The sequence below is a fragment of the Poecile atricapillus genome, chromosome W (genome assembly GCF_030490865.1).
Source record: "Poecile atricapillus isolate bPoeAtr1 chromosome W, bPoeAtr1.hap1, whole genome shotgun sequence".
Lineage (NCBI taxonomy): Eukaryota > Metazoa > Chordata > Aves > Passeriformes > Paridae > Poecile > Poecile atricapillus.
In genome coordinates this window covers 89911159-89926536 of record NC_081288.1, presented here as the reverse complement: position 1 = coordinate 89926536, position 15378 = coordinate 89911159, and positions in this window count along the sequence as shown.

The window sequence follows — 15378 nt, the reverse complement described above, 5'->3', positions numbered from 1 at the left end:
TAAATTGTCGTGACAAAATAGAAAAGACCATTTAAATAATAATTAATGAAATCCAATTTTATTATTTCAGCAAGCAGTAAAGCAAGCAAAAACCAGCTAGCTGGGACAGCTGGGAGGGAAACTGCTCCACTCAACAGCGTCTCCACCCACAGCGCGTGCCTTGGCTGAGAAGGTTCCTTTTTTTTTTACAGTCCCTGCATCTGTGTCTTCTTGGATCACATCAGCGCCTGCACCACCTGTTGCTAGGGGGTCTTCCTCTGCCTCTTGGTGGTCATGGGTAGGGTCTTCCTCTGCCTCTTGGTGGTCGTGGGTAGGCAATCCTCCTTAATAAGGAGATGTTCTACTTCCCTTTTGTGCAGCTGAATACTATTTTGCAGCTTCAGCTCTGCAGTTTCAGCTTCTTGCCTTCTTAGCCAGATATGTGGTTATTGTGGTTAGGCGTTTCTGCAATATTGGCTTTTAAAACAACCTTAGCAATCATATTTTATTTTAGTAATATTACATTTGATTAACAAATAATAAAAATTTATTACAATCCTCCCTTTTCTATTTTCCATTTTGTTTATCAAATTCTCTTAATACCTCTCTGTCGCTCTATTGGGAACGGCGAGAAGAACGACACAGACTCTCTTGTGAGTCGAACACGAGAGTTCCTTCTCTTTCCTCTTTTATTACCTCAGATCTTCTTTTATAGACCGATACGTGAAAGTACAGAAAAGTAAACCTCTTACGGGTTAGTAAACTAACACATCACCATCATTGGTCAGTGGGGTACACCACCCCTTGACCTTCTCTTGCAAGAAAACAAGAAACTGACAAACAGCACCTGCAAGACTGTCTTCTCTCTCTGAGGATTATTTTAATTCCTCTTTATGATTTCCCAGGCCACTTTCTCAGGCGAGACTGAGAAAGTTATGCGGCCTGCTATTCCACAGGCACTGTGCTGCCTGCTTCATAGTTAGCATCCATACCTCTCTTGCTTTATTTAACATCACTTCACTTTCAAGTTCTTTCCTTTCAGATTGTTGGTGAATTAGTAACAGATCAGCTGCTTCCAATCTTCCTTTCACTATTGATATTACCCGATTGATTATACAGGGGCCAAAAGTGAGGCTTAGCAGTATTACAATCACTGGACCCATCAGAGTGGACAGCAGAGTTGTTAACCAGGGTGACTGGGAAAACCAAGCCTCATACCAACTTTTTTGCTGTTCCCTTTCTTTGCGTCTTTTTTCTAACCCTTCCGGCAGTTTTGTCAAGATGTCTCTTGCTACTCCCATGTGGTCTGCATAGACACAACATTCGTCTCCAAGGGCTACGCATAATCTTCCTTGTTGTAGGAACAACAAATCCATTCCTCTCCAATTTTGAAGTACCACTTCAGATAATGATGTAAGAGATCTTTCTAAAGCTGTAATAGACTTTGCAACTCTTTCTAAATCCTCATCTACTGCTGCCCAAAGGCTAGTTAACCCTTGTTGTTGATTCACTAAGGATGCAATCCCAGTTCCTGCCCCTACTGCTCCAACTCCAAAAAGTGTAGCAATTGTTATCGCAGTCAAGGGTTCCCTCTTTTGTATTCTATGATTGTTATTTTCAATTCTGTCAAAGACCTCTTTCTCTGAGTGGTATAGTACTCATGGCATAATTATTACCTGTATGTAGTATTCCCTGGAACCATTAAATACATCCAAAGATAAACAGGGTATAAGGCCTACCTTAGAACAAATCCACCTTGCTCCACCGACAGGAATAAGCCATTTCCCTTGGGCCTTTACAGGTTCCTTTAGAGTGGTTTTACACAATCCTTTTATTCTCTTTGATATGTTTCCCACACATGTTCCTGCTCCCTTTACATTTTGTAAGGTGAGTCCTACTTTCCGGTCTCTCCAATTGCATTATGTTGGATTACTTTCATTGCTTCAATTAAATGGTTCTGAGGTCCCAATAGCTTCATAGTAAGGAGACTTGACATCATAGCACAACCAACAGTGCTGGGCCAGCTCAAAATGGGTAGCATTTCAAAAGGCATAGCTAGCCTTCATAATTTTCCATAAAGGATCTATCAAGCCTTGTTCTGGAGTCAGGGTTTCTGTCCAGTATACTGGAGGTGTTATGGTTCTAGAGGGCCCCTCGGTTGGTGTCTGCTTTTTTTTTTTTTTTTGGGAGGATTGCTCTTGGTAGCAGGATTGGTATTGTTTTTGATAACCGGTTTGATAACAGGATTAGGACTATTTCTAATCACAGGATTGGGACCCACTGGCTGAGGGTCTTCTAAAGCAGGTTCCTTTTTAATAATAATGAGACCTCCCCTGTCTGTTCCTGATTCCAAATATCTCATTCCCCATGTTTTTCCCACAACCCATCCTCTGTCCTCAGGATTGGTTACATTAAGATAAAGGTGTGTGCAAGTTCTATCTGGAAATACCACTTGCCAGTGGCCCAATTGCATACCCCCGGAGGGATCTGGCCGGGGAGGCTTGCATCCAACTGGCCTCCACCCCACAGTTAGAAATTTATCCCCTACTGTTTTCCAGTTAGATGCTATAGTCTCACACCCCCAGTAGGCACAATAATAATGCCCAGGGTAATTACAATAAGAAGGCCCAGTGCTAGGACACATGTAAAAACTCTTTTGATTCCAGCACATCTCTGTAGGTGCTAGCTGACACAATTGTGGTGTAAAGGAGGGAGGTCCCGCTGTGACATAACTTTGGACCACAGTTTGATCATTCTATCTAATAAGAGACCATTCAAAAGGCTGGTGGGCATGCTGAGCAATTACAACTGCCGGACAACAAATCCACAAAATACATCCCAGGAGAATTGGTGGGTACCAGCGGGGAGCAATAATGCGGTGTTTTACCTCTGCAGTAGGGATTTGAGGTGGTGTCTTAGAGGGACGCAGGTATGACGCAGGTTTGGGAGTTTCCCGGATCACTGCCCTGGGAGTGTTGGTTCCCCACAGTTTCTGTATGTCTCTGCCTCCTCTGCCTACTCCTTTGCTTGGAGCAGCGAGGTATCCCATCTTCTCGGCAGCAGTCGTATTCTTCAGGGGCTCTCCCTTTGGCTTTACACCGGGTCACATACGCTTCCCAACTTCTACTCTTTACCTGTGGTGCTGAGCACAGTACACAGGGTATGCGTTTCCTACACACCACCTCGATGATTTCCAATTCCCCTAATATATTAAGTGTGCTCCCAGATGAATTAGGATGTGCACACCCTTTTTCTGGATGGATTTTGTGTGCGTATATTTTCCACCACTCAGGGGACCCCTTTTTGAGTTGCCCAATGTTCACCGCTTGCTCTAAATGGATTGAAGTTAATAACCTCTCATAGCTGTAACAGTCTCTACAAATTTTTCTAGGGGGATACCCTGTTCTACAATGTCCCCACCAATTATCCTTACACAACTTACACCTAAAACAAATAAAAGGATAACAAATACAATCAAGTTCAGGGCAAAACACAACTTCACTCATTAGTTTTACATTTTAACCGGATTTTCAGTTAATCAGGTTGGGGTTGCATCAGCCACTGGACCCTTTACCCGACTGGCGTGCATCCATCCTCTTTCAGCAGTCCATACAGCTGTATCTGTGGTGAGCAAAACAAGAAAAGGACCTTCCCATTTAGGGGTGAGAGAGGTTTCTTTCCAAGTTTTAATGAGGACAGAGTCTCCAGGCTGTACACGGTGAATAGGTGCATTCAGGGGAGATCTCTGGGTAATCAGTCCTTGTTTTCTCAGTTCATTCCTTCTTTTCATTAGATTTAAAATATATTCATTCAACAGCTGGTTTTCTAATACCGGGTGGTCTGGGGGTATTTCCATGTCATATGGCATTCCAAATAACATTTCAAAGGGTGAAATTCCCGTATCAGTCCTGGGTTGAGTGTGGATATTTAAAAGAGCTAACGGCACACACCTTACCCAGGATAGTTTGGTTTCTAGCATCAGCTTGGTTAGCTGTTTCTTTATTTCCCCATTCACTCTCTCTACCATTCCTGAGCTTTGGGGATGATAAGGAGTATGATAATCCCATTTTATGCCTAAAGGTTCCAAAGTTTATTATTTTTGAAGTAAAATGTGGGCCTCGGTCTGAATCTATAACCTCCACTATCCCATATCGGGGAATTATTTGTTCTAAAAAAGCTTTTGCCACTGTCTATGCAGTAGCACAGGCCATGGGAACTGCTGCTACGTAGTGGGTGAGATGATCAACTATGACGAACAAATAGCGATATCTTCCTACTTTGCGGAGTTCGGTAAAATCCACTTGTACTCGGGCAAAGGGTCTAATTGATAGCTCTCGTCCTCCCGGCAATTTGTCTCTCAGGTGCTGTTTATTCACTTTTTGACATGTCATACAAGCCCCTACTAATTGTTTGGCCAAATTATAAATACCCATACACATGTATTTATTGGTAAACTGATCCACTAATGCTCTTACCAACCAATGAGTGTGTGTTTTACAGTGAATATCCCTGAGTATTTTCCAAGCAAGTCCTTTTGGGAGGACTTCTGTACCATCGGGGAGGAACCACTGATTTCCCTTTTTAATAAATCCTTCTTTCTCAAATATTTCTTCCTCCTGTTTAGTAAAGGACAAATTAAACCGATAAGTGTTCCCATTTAAGGATCCATTTTTATTTTCTGGCTGTTTAAAAACCATTATTGCTGCTTCTTTTGCTTCTTCATCTGCCAAATTGTTACCTCTAATTTCAGTAGTTACTCCCCTCTGGTGTCCCTTTCACGTGGACCACTGCAATTGCCATGGGTCCTCTTAAGGCCTCTAAGGTTTGCCTAATTAACTCCCCTGTTGTAGTTTAAGGTTTGGCGGTTCGGAAGATATCGGGATGTTAGGGAAAGTTAGTAAACCCCCCCCTCTCTGTTAGGATAGTAAGGCGTCCTGCAATTAGCCAATAGCACCTAGCTGTGACGAAAGCAGATGGGAGTAACACAATGACCCTAGGTTATAAAATGTTAAATTCTCCTGTAATAAACGCCATTTCTACGCCATCCATCACATTGATGTCTTGTGGGTAAATGGTCCGCGTGGCCAAAGGGGGCCACCGTGCTGGCTTCTAATTCAGAGTGCTTGCCTTGCTTGAAAACCCACATATGGTGCCCGAAACCCGGGAAGAAAAGCGGGATTCAAACCCAGAAAGCGAGGATTCCTTGGATTACAGAAGCAGCGACCAGGACAGCTGGACTTAGTCCTGGTGAGGGAGACGTCCCTGCATCCTGAACGAAGATGGAATCATTGATAAAGGTCGTATCTGAATTATATAAGCAGTGGGGGGTAGATTGTAAATCTAAGGATTTTACTCTTGCTGTTACACAGCTTTTGTTTATTGGGGTCATAAATCAGCTTGTAAAGTTTATCCACCCTAAGGTGTGGGACAGATGTACTAAAACCCTTGCTGAAGAGATCTGGAGGACGGCAAGGAACTGTCTGCTGGCCACCCCGAAATTTGGGGAAAGAGCTTTACAGCTCCCAGACGACAGCAGCTCAGCTGAGCCGGGGGGGGGGGGGGGGGGGGGGGGGGGGCGGGAGGGCGATGCGTCCCCTCGGTCCCGAAATCATTGTCTGCTCTCAGAGAAACAACAGAAAGCAAGAGATTTTCGGAGAAAATTAACAGAAGAAGCCAGAGATGTGGCAAAGAAAGTAAGAGGAGAAACATCCCCCCAGGGACTTGAAGATGGCGCTGAGAAAAGAGTTACGGAGCGGGAAAAAAATGTCTAACAAAGAACAAAGACTGGCCTTGAAAGATGGGCACAGTTGGGAGGTTGAAAGAGATAAGAAATGTGGAGAAGAACGCGGGGGATGGGTACAGAGGCACAGAGATTGGAATGTAACGAAGGGAGGAGGGGGGAGCAGAAGGCGGAACAGAGCCTGGAGTGAAAGGTGGAGTGAAAGGTGGAGTGAAAGGTGGGGTGAAAGGCAGAGTGAAAGGTGGACCGAAAGGCAAGGAGAACCAGGAGGGAGGGAGCGGCCCACCCACAGGGGTGGCAGGCGGGGCTGGAGCCCAACAAAAAGGTACGGGAAACAGGAAGTAGCCAGCCAGTCGAGCTCGAATTCCCACAGAGATACTAGTGACGAATGGTTGGAGCCCGAGTCCTCAGAAGAGGAAAAAATAAAGATAAACAAGAACATCCCCCTCCACATTAAAAAAGAACTGAGAGAGGATACCCCTCTCACAGACTGGGGTCAAATAAGAGCAGAATGTGCCACCTGGGTTCCTCCAGACACGTTAGTATTCCCAGTCTGGGTGTCTGAGGGAGGACAAAGAGTCTAACAGCGAGAGAGAAATTGAGAAAAAAAAAAACAAAACCTGCATTTGTTAAAGTTAACTTTGTGAGGGTTTTTTTCCTCTCTCTCCATTTTTCCTCTCTGCGGGAGTATGTGAAGAATGTGAAGGGGGATGGGAGCAGAGCTGTGGCAGCGGAGCGGGCGGTTCACCCCCCCACTCCCTCTCTAAGAAAAAGCACCAAGATAATACCCAGTTTGTTACAAAGTCATGATTTATTGGGTTTTCAAAATGTGTTTATATACCCTTTTGGAATTAATTTTGTGTTTTAAGTAATTATGAGTTTATGCAGTTGCAGTTTTATAAGTTTCACTAGAAAAATTATTGTGATTCTTTGAAAGTTTAAAAAGCCCCTTTTCAAAAAAAAAAAAAAAGATGTTTAAAGTGAATATTAACAGAAGTTACCTTATTAAAATATGGTGTGAGTTACAGCTTCTAAGAAAACCTTCCAATTAATGTTATCTACAGAAGAGATTTGTGGTTTAAAAAGGTGTTAATAGAATTAAAAATAGTCAAGTTTTATTATATTTAGGCTTGAATGTTTTTAAGTTAAGTTGTATAACTTGGATACTCTTTTAAAGTTAAGTTTTGTTATTTCCTTTTGTTATAAATAATTATTGTTAAGTTTAAATATTGTTTAATTTAAATTGTTTTATGTTTTATTGGAGACACTTGTCTAAACTACAAAGTATAGTTATTTTTTTTAGAGAAATGAAGATAACTACAGCTGAAACAGCTGTGATAGAACCCTGGTGAACACCTGCTTGTGGACAGAAGTGAATGCAGTCTGTGACACCCTTGATTTCATCGAGAGTTCTATTGGGTTGTTGCAATCTCTGCAGTTTCTGTTTGTTATAGCTTTCTTATTTTTCAGTGTTTCCAGAATTTTAAGATGTACCATTGTGGATGCTAGCTGTGGAGCAGGCAGCAAAGTGCCTGTGAAACTGCAGGCCATATAGCTTCTTAGTCTTGCCTGAGAAGCTAGCCTGGGAAAAACATGAGAAAGAATTAAAACAATCCTCAGAGACAGAAAACAGCCTTGCAGGTGTTGTTTTCTGTCTCTTGTTTTCTTTGCAAGAGAAAGTCAGGGGGGTGTTGTGCCCCACTGACCAATGATAGCAATGTAGTAGTTTGTTAACCAATAAGAGTTTCCTTTCTGTACTTTGCATGTATCGGTCTATAAAGAGACCTGAAGTAATAAACTATGAGAAATTCTCCTAACCGACTCCATGAGAGTCTGTGTCGTTCATTCCCAGCCGTTCCTAATAGAGCGACATAGCATTGCTGAGGATCAGCTGCCATGGGGGAAGCTTCAGATTAAACCAACTGCTGAATGGTTTAACTGGTCTGCTCCCTAAGGCTTCTGATCATTTGCTTTGTACAAATGCATTTCAACAGTTTGCTGTGCTGTAAGCATCTCATAGCTGCTGCTATTGAGAACCTTGTTCTAGAAATATGTTAAGAGGCATTTTTCCAGTTTAAAGCCTAGGTCCTGGCCAAGCCTTGACTTTACCTGGATGGAATGTTTGCCAACTGATCCAGGTGTTTTCTGTACCAAATCAGTATTTGAGTCACTTTTTGACTCAGCAATTTGACCCTATTAATATGACAGCTGGATCAATTTTGAAGTGGGCTTGGAGAATCATTTCCGGAGGTGATTATCCAATCCTTCACTGATGATTTTTTGTTGTTTCTGTTTGTTTGTTAACTGTGGGATGCTGGTGCAGTGCTTTAATAATTAACAGTAGTTTTATATTACATATGTTATTAATAATGTTTATGATTTAATTGATTTTTGACTGCTATAGGTTCTTATTCATTGTGTATATGGTTTTGTGTTAATGTTGATGTGTATAACAGAAGTGCATCTCATTTTTATTTTTTTTTAAAAACGGGGGAAATTGATGCCCTAAAAGCATTTGATTAGTGTAATTCATTAACTTCATGGGGAGAAGTGTCTGTGTTTTGTTGGCAGGTTCAAAAAGGTCACCTGTCCATCTGACCAGACTGTCTGCCTCTGAACACATGAGATCCAGTGAACTGAGAAGTCGTCACACAGCCTTGGTACTTCAGACGTGGATCAGAAGTGGACCTGTCAGGACACAGTTGTGTCTGAACACTACACAGACAGTTGCCAACAGAAATTTTATGTTGTTATTATGATGTTGTGTCTCTAGCAATTTTTCAGTTATCCTTTGTTTTAAGATTTAGAAGGATCTAAAGAACAACTTGAACATCAAAGCCCTCAGTCACCGATCAGCTGCCAGCTGACATCACGGGAGCAGTGAACATTCCAGTACCGAATCGTGTTAGAGAAATTCTGTAGAAGATCTAAGAAGTGTAGGGACTCCATCTAACTGTATATAAAGCAAATTGTAGTTGTGTGTTTACCCTTTCAGCAAATTGTTTTTACGCTTAGGCTATGTATCTACCAGAGAACGTGTGTTAAAGGTAGTTAGATAATAGTTCAGGATAAAGTGTTTAGCCTGTGTAGTAATTGCTATGTTAGTATAAAGTATAAGTATTCCCCCTTCAAGAGCTAGTGTAAGCATCTTTGAAAGTTCATTTAGCATTGGGGTTTTGGCTGTGAGTTTGCAAGTATGGTGTCATTTACATGGTAAGCTGCTTATAGTAATTGTGCTATTTATAGTCATGACCAACTGTCTGCTAACTAACATCCAAAAGTGACAGAACATATGGGTCACTCTGGTACAATGAACTGGCCAAAGGTTAATGTGTCTGAGCCCAGCCACCAACCCAGGCAAAGACTACTGCCGCCAACTAGGGTATTGGTTTTGTGGCTATTGGGGGTGCAAAACAATAGTCCTGAGTAACAGGTGGACAAGTCCAAGAGATGGGCAATCACCCCCTTCCTTGTCTGGCATGTGGGTTTGCAACCACAGTGGGCTAAGCCCTTGCATTTATACCCAAAGCTTTAACTCCTCTGTTGACTTTTGTGTATTCGCTGTTATCATCCCCAGAGTCCTATACCACTCCAAAGAAGAAGTGAACCAGTACCTTGAGCAAGCAGGCCGCCTTCAGAAAAGAGAGCTGTTGACAGGACTGTGAATAGCAATGCTGCTTGGTTTGGGAGCGACCGGTGCAGCCACGGGTGTCTCCGCCCTGGTAACCCAGAGTCAGAGCCTCTCTCAGCTACAGATGACTGTAGATGAAGATCTACAGAGAATTGAGAAATCCATATCCTTTTTAGAAAAATCAGTCTCCTCACTCTCTGAAGTTGTTTTGCAGAACAGGCGAGGTCTCGACCTTCTATTCATGCAGCAAGGAGGCCTCAGTATCGCCCTGAAGGAGGAGTGCTGCTTCTACGCAGACCACACCGGAGTAGTGGGAAACACCATGGCAGAGCTACGAGAGAGGCTGTCTCAACGGAAGGCAGAGAGAGAAGCTCAGCAAAGCTGGTTCCAAACTTGGTTCGACCAATCTCCGTGGCTGACCACCCTGGTGTCTACCCTGATTGGGCCAGTTGTGATGATCTTACTTGTGCTAATCTTTGGACCATGTATTTTAAATAAGCTTGTGTCCTTTGTTAAGAGCCGACTAGAAAAAGTTAACATTCTGTTTATAGAAAGGCAACAGATGCTCTAAAAATACACTTAGTCACCGCATGTACCTCATATTTACTAATGAAAACTGTAGTATCCATTTTATAAGCTTTTAGCTTTTTAGTTAAGTATAGTGTATCCTATATTTTACTCAATTTTATATTATTTATTTTTAAAACTTTTATAATATAGATAAGTTAGACAAAGTGTTTAGAGATACGTATATAGAAAATAACATTAGAATTTTTTAAGACTATTATACTTTATATTTTAGCAAATTAGTTATTCATAGAGAGAGGGGAATATGTTGTAGTTTAAGGTTTGGCGGTTCGGAAGATATCGGGATGTTAGGGAAAGTTAGTAAACCCCCCCCTCTCTGTTAGGATAGTAAGGCCTCCTGCAATTAGCCAATAGCACCTAGCTGTGACGAAAGCAGATGGGAGTAACACAATGACCCTAGGTTATAAAATGTTAAATTCTCCTGTAATAAACGCCATTTCTACGCCATCCATCACATTGATGTCTTGTGGGTAAATGGTCCGCGTGGCCAAAGGGGGCCACCATGCTGGCTTCTAATTCAGGGTGCTTGCCTTGCTTGAAAACCCACACTCCCCGTGCACCAATCCTTTTCCTTGGGAGTTAATAAGTCCTCTCTCTTCCAAATTTTTCCAAATGTATGTACCACCCCAAAAGCATATTTTGAGTCTGTATATATAATTCCCTTTTTCCCTTTTAATAGTTTTAATGCCCATAATTCTGCATATAATTCACATGCCTGTACAGACCCGGCCCGATTTAATGGACCTGATTCAATCACTTCAAGGGTCTTTGCATTAACTAATGCATACCCTGACCTCCTTTCTCCATCTGCTACTCTAGAAGACCCATCTACAAAAATTTTCTCCCCCTCTTCCAGTGCACTATCTTCCAAATCTTCTCTAATCTTGTTTTGCTGTTCTATGCACTGAATACAATCATGAGATATGTCTTTTTCAAATCCCCCATACAAAAATTGTGCTGGATTCTGTAAAGAGGTTGTTTCTATTTCCAAGTTGGGGGATTGAATCAAAATTCCTTCATACTTTAATAACCGTGCATCTGTAATCCATTTTTCAGCTTTTTGTTGTAAAATTCCCCTAACATTATGTGGAGTTAATGCCTTGAATTTACTCCCAAAAGTAAGTTTGTTAGCTTCCTCTACTAACAAGGCTACTGCCACAATTGCTTGTAAGCATGAGGGCCATCCTCAGCTTACAGGGTGTAATAATTTAGAAAGATATCCCACAGGTTTCTTTTTCCCTGCCCACTCTTGGGTCAGTACCCCATAAGCAGTTCCCTCCCGACTATCCACAAACAAATAAATAGGTCTCCTAATGTCAGGAAGGCTGAGCACTGGAGCCTGAATCAAATCTTCCTTCAAGTTCTCAAAATCCTGATAATCCTCTTCACTCCATTTTATTGCTCCTTCTCCCACTAACTTCTGATACAAAAATTTCACTTTTCTGCTAAAGCCTTCACTGTCTACAATATCCCATTAATCCCAACACTTGTCTAATTTGCCTCTTACTTTTAGGGAGTTCTAAAGCTAAAATACCTTTTACCCGTTCGGGATTTAACTTCTTACACCCTTTCGTAATCCAATGTCCCAGATATTTCACTTCCTCTTCCACAAATTGCAATTTTGATTTAGACACTTTAAGCCCCTGTATACTTAAAAAGTTTAACAATTTAATGCTTTCTGTTCTAACACTTTCTTCACTTTCCCCTGCAATTAATAAATCATCCACATATTGTAATAAAACCACCCCCGTCCCTAATTAATAATCCCGGAGAATTTGTTCCAAAACCTGACCAAACAAATTAGGTGACTCGGTGAATCCTTGAGGGAATACAGTCCATCTTAACTGCTGTTTTCTATGGGCATCTGGATCTTCCCACTCAAAAGCAAAATAATCTCTACACTCCTCCTTAAGAGGACATGCCCAAAATGCATCTTTTAAGTCTATTACTGAGTACCACTGATATTCGGGGTTTAGTTGACTTAACAATGTATGTGGATTTGCAACCACGGGGAAGCGGGTCACAGTTCATTTATTTATTTCTCGCAAATCATGCACCAATCTGTAGTTGCCATCCTGCTTTTTAACTGGTAAAATCGGGGTATTGTAGGGTGACATGCAAGGTTCTAAGAGACCTCTTTGTAGCAGCCTCTCAATTTCAGGCTTCAACCCTCTTCTCCCTTCTTGGGAAATGGGATATTGTTTTATTCTTACAGGGATTTCAGGGTTTTTAATTATTACTTCAAAAGGTTCAATATTCAATTTTCCTACAGTTTCGGGAGTATACCATACTTCTGGATTAATCTTCTCTTCATCTTGTGTCCTTAAAGGACATAATTTTACTGTTGTGGTTTTGGTACTAGTAACAAAAATTACTTATTTTTTTCTGTGAGATATGGATTAAAACAAGAGCAAAACAGGCTTAAAACTTAAAAGGAATAAAGACAGTTTATTAACAAACTACTAGAATAAGAATACCAGAATAAACTTTCAGAAAACCCTTTTACTTCTCACTACTCGACTATTTCTTTGTACACATAAAAACATAGAGACAAAAAAATTTTAGAATCTTGGTGGTTAAAAACAGTCTCAATTTCTAGAGTCTTCTCATCAGTCCCCGTAGAGAAACAGAAGTCTCTTTCTGCCAATTTATGGAGTTTCTAGAGTCTACTCTTCCCATTGTACACTACTCCGAGGTGTGTATGGGTCAAATGAGTCCAGGGATGCTATTTTTAAGGATAAGTTATTCAAAGGTAGAAATCTTCTTCATTTGTTTCTGTGAGCCTTCCTGGAAAACAGCCATCTCCTTGGCCCCTTTAAGGCTTTAAAATCTTCACTTCACTCGTAAGTTCCAGCAACTCACAGTATCACAACCACTCTCTCTTTTCTCTAAAGTCCACACTTTGAATATTCTATTCCTCCCATACTCTAGTCATAAATTAAAGGAGCCTTTAAACTACTAGTGTTTATTTCCATAGCTGTAACAGAAAGATATTTCAGCAGCAAGCATCTTCTTCTCTCTCTTTCTTATTTAAACTTAACTCTTTTCTTTACTGTTTTTGGTAGTTTTATGATGTCTTACATGTTAATTGTCTCTCTTTCTTTGTCTTTTCTAAGAAAAAAGAGTAATCTGTTTGTTTATCTAGGTAGTAAAAGAATTAAAAGCTTAGAAAAACTGTAAAAGTTCATGGTGTCAGGTTTCAGTCCAGCAGCCGAAACTGAAAACCAAGCTCGGCTGACCAGCTCTGCTTCCCGCCCCCCCCCCCCCCCCCCCATTCCCTGCGGCCTCGTTCCGGCCTGAGGGGGGGGGGAAAAGCCAAGACAGAGGCTGTTACCTGATCAGCAGTCGGAAATCAAAGAGAGCGAGACAGCTCGGAATATACCTCTTAAGGAGGTGTTTAGAAGTTGAATTCACTTTTTAATGGTCAGATCTGCTGTCAATTATTGAAGATGACTGATAATTGGTCAGGAGGAAAAACTCCCATCAGCCACCAGCAGCTTCAACTTCCCCCCTCTCTAAGCAGTCTTAAAGGTAAAGCTACTCTATGACACAATTGTTTATCTTTTATTTCCAAGCTTATATTTAATTCTATCATTAAATCCCGTCCCAGCAAATTATAATCTGCTTCTGGAACTAATAACAATGGCCCAACTCCAAATTTACATTCTGATTCTAATTGTACATTCTCAATTATCAGATCCGAAAAGGGTTCTCCACTGGCCCCTACTACTTGGATATGTTTTAATGAAGGTTTACATCCTTTAGGTACTCCTTGGACAGTGGACCACTCTGCCCCAGAGTCCACTAAAAATTCGAGTACCTCTTGCTGAGGACCCACTTTCAACTTTATCAAGGGCTCTGATGATTTTCTATGGGTCCCCAATAAATAGAGCCCCTGACTCCTCTAATCCTGTTCAAATACCTTCTCCTCTTGAATCCTCTGTCTACAATTCCTCTTCAAATGCCCTTTCTTGTGACAATAAAAACATTCAACTTCACTCAAATCCTTTTTCCCAACAGGTTTTCCAGGCCCTTGGGGTCCCTTAATAAACCCTCTTTCTCTCGGGTTACGACCCCCCTCCTGTACTGCAGCCACCAGCAACTTAGTCTGCCTTTTCTGAAACTCTTCCTCCCTCCTTACATACACTTTCTGAGCCTCTCTCAACAACTCATCCAGGGGTTTTTCTTGCTGATCCTCTATTTTTTCCAACTTTATCCTTATATCCTGACAAGATTTAGCCACAAATTGGGTTTTAAGGAGGGTCTGTCCCACAGGTGTAGTGGAATCAATGCCCAAGTATAATTGCATGCATTTTCGGATACGTTCCAACCAATCTGTTGGGGTCTCATCCTTCTTTTGCTCTTCTTTAAATGCTTTATAAATATTTTGTCCCCTTGGGACAAATACCTTTGCCCCTTGGATTATTATGGCCCTTAAATCACCCATGTTATTACGCCCTGCCGGTTCTTGATGATTCCAATGAGAATTTTGCATAGGCCACTTAGTGTCTGCGGCAGGTCCGGCCTCATGTGCTAGATCCCAAACCCGCGTCCCTGCCCACCGTATCATGTCTCGTTCCTCAGCCGTAAATAATATGGCAAGGATGGCCTGGAGTTCTTCCCAGGTGTATATGTTGGGGCCCAGAAACTGATCTAAATGTTCAACAACCCCCAAAGGATCCTCCAGTAGGTTACCCATTTCCTTCTTAAAATCCCTGACATCCCCAGTATTAAGGGGAACTGACACATACCCAGTGCCCTGGTTGTTCCCACCTGGCATCGGCACCTCCCTCAAGGGACATAGGTTCTGCCTAGCCTGACTCCGGGTATACGGTCTCTGTGGTTCCTGTGGTAACAGTGGTGCTTGTGCTTGTGGTAACAGTGGTGCTTGTGCTTGTACTTCCCCTTGTGCTTCTTCATCTTCTTCCTCAGAGGGGGCATAGGGAGGTGGGTATAATAATTCATCACTCCCCCCTTTTCTTTTTTTCCTTTTTATCTTTTAGTGGATACAAGGAGACATTTCTATGAGTCTTGTGTGTGTCCCTTGGAAGCCAAAGGGAGGCATACTTGCTTTTCTCTGGGTTCATGGGGGTCTTACTGTTTACCCAGAGGTTCAAGTCCTGTTGGACCCACTCATCAAAAGAGCCAAATTGGAGCCATGTTACTCCTGGTCCATGAATTGCTTTTCCTCCCCACACCTCAATACTATAATAAATCATCTTTTCTCTACTGTTTTCTTTTCTCCTGGGTGATTCATCCCAATATTTCAACATTAGCCCTAACGAGCTGTCGGGAGGGATCTTGGGCAACTTCCCTTTATTCCCTCCCATGGGCCCAGAAGGCTTGCTCCCCTTCTATCCCATCTTCCAGAGCTCCCTCAGTCACTCACACACACGCTCCCCTTGTTTGTGGTCCAGGTCCTTGCGGACTGTGGGAACCG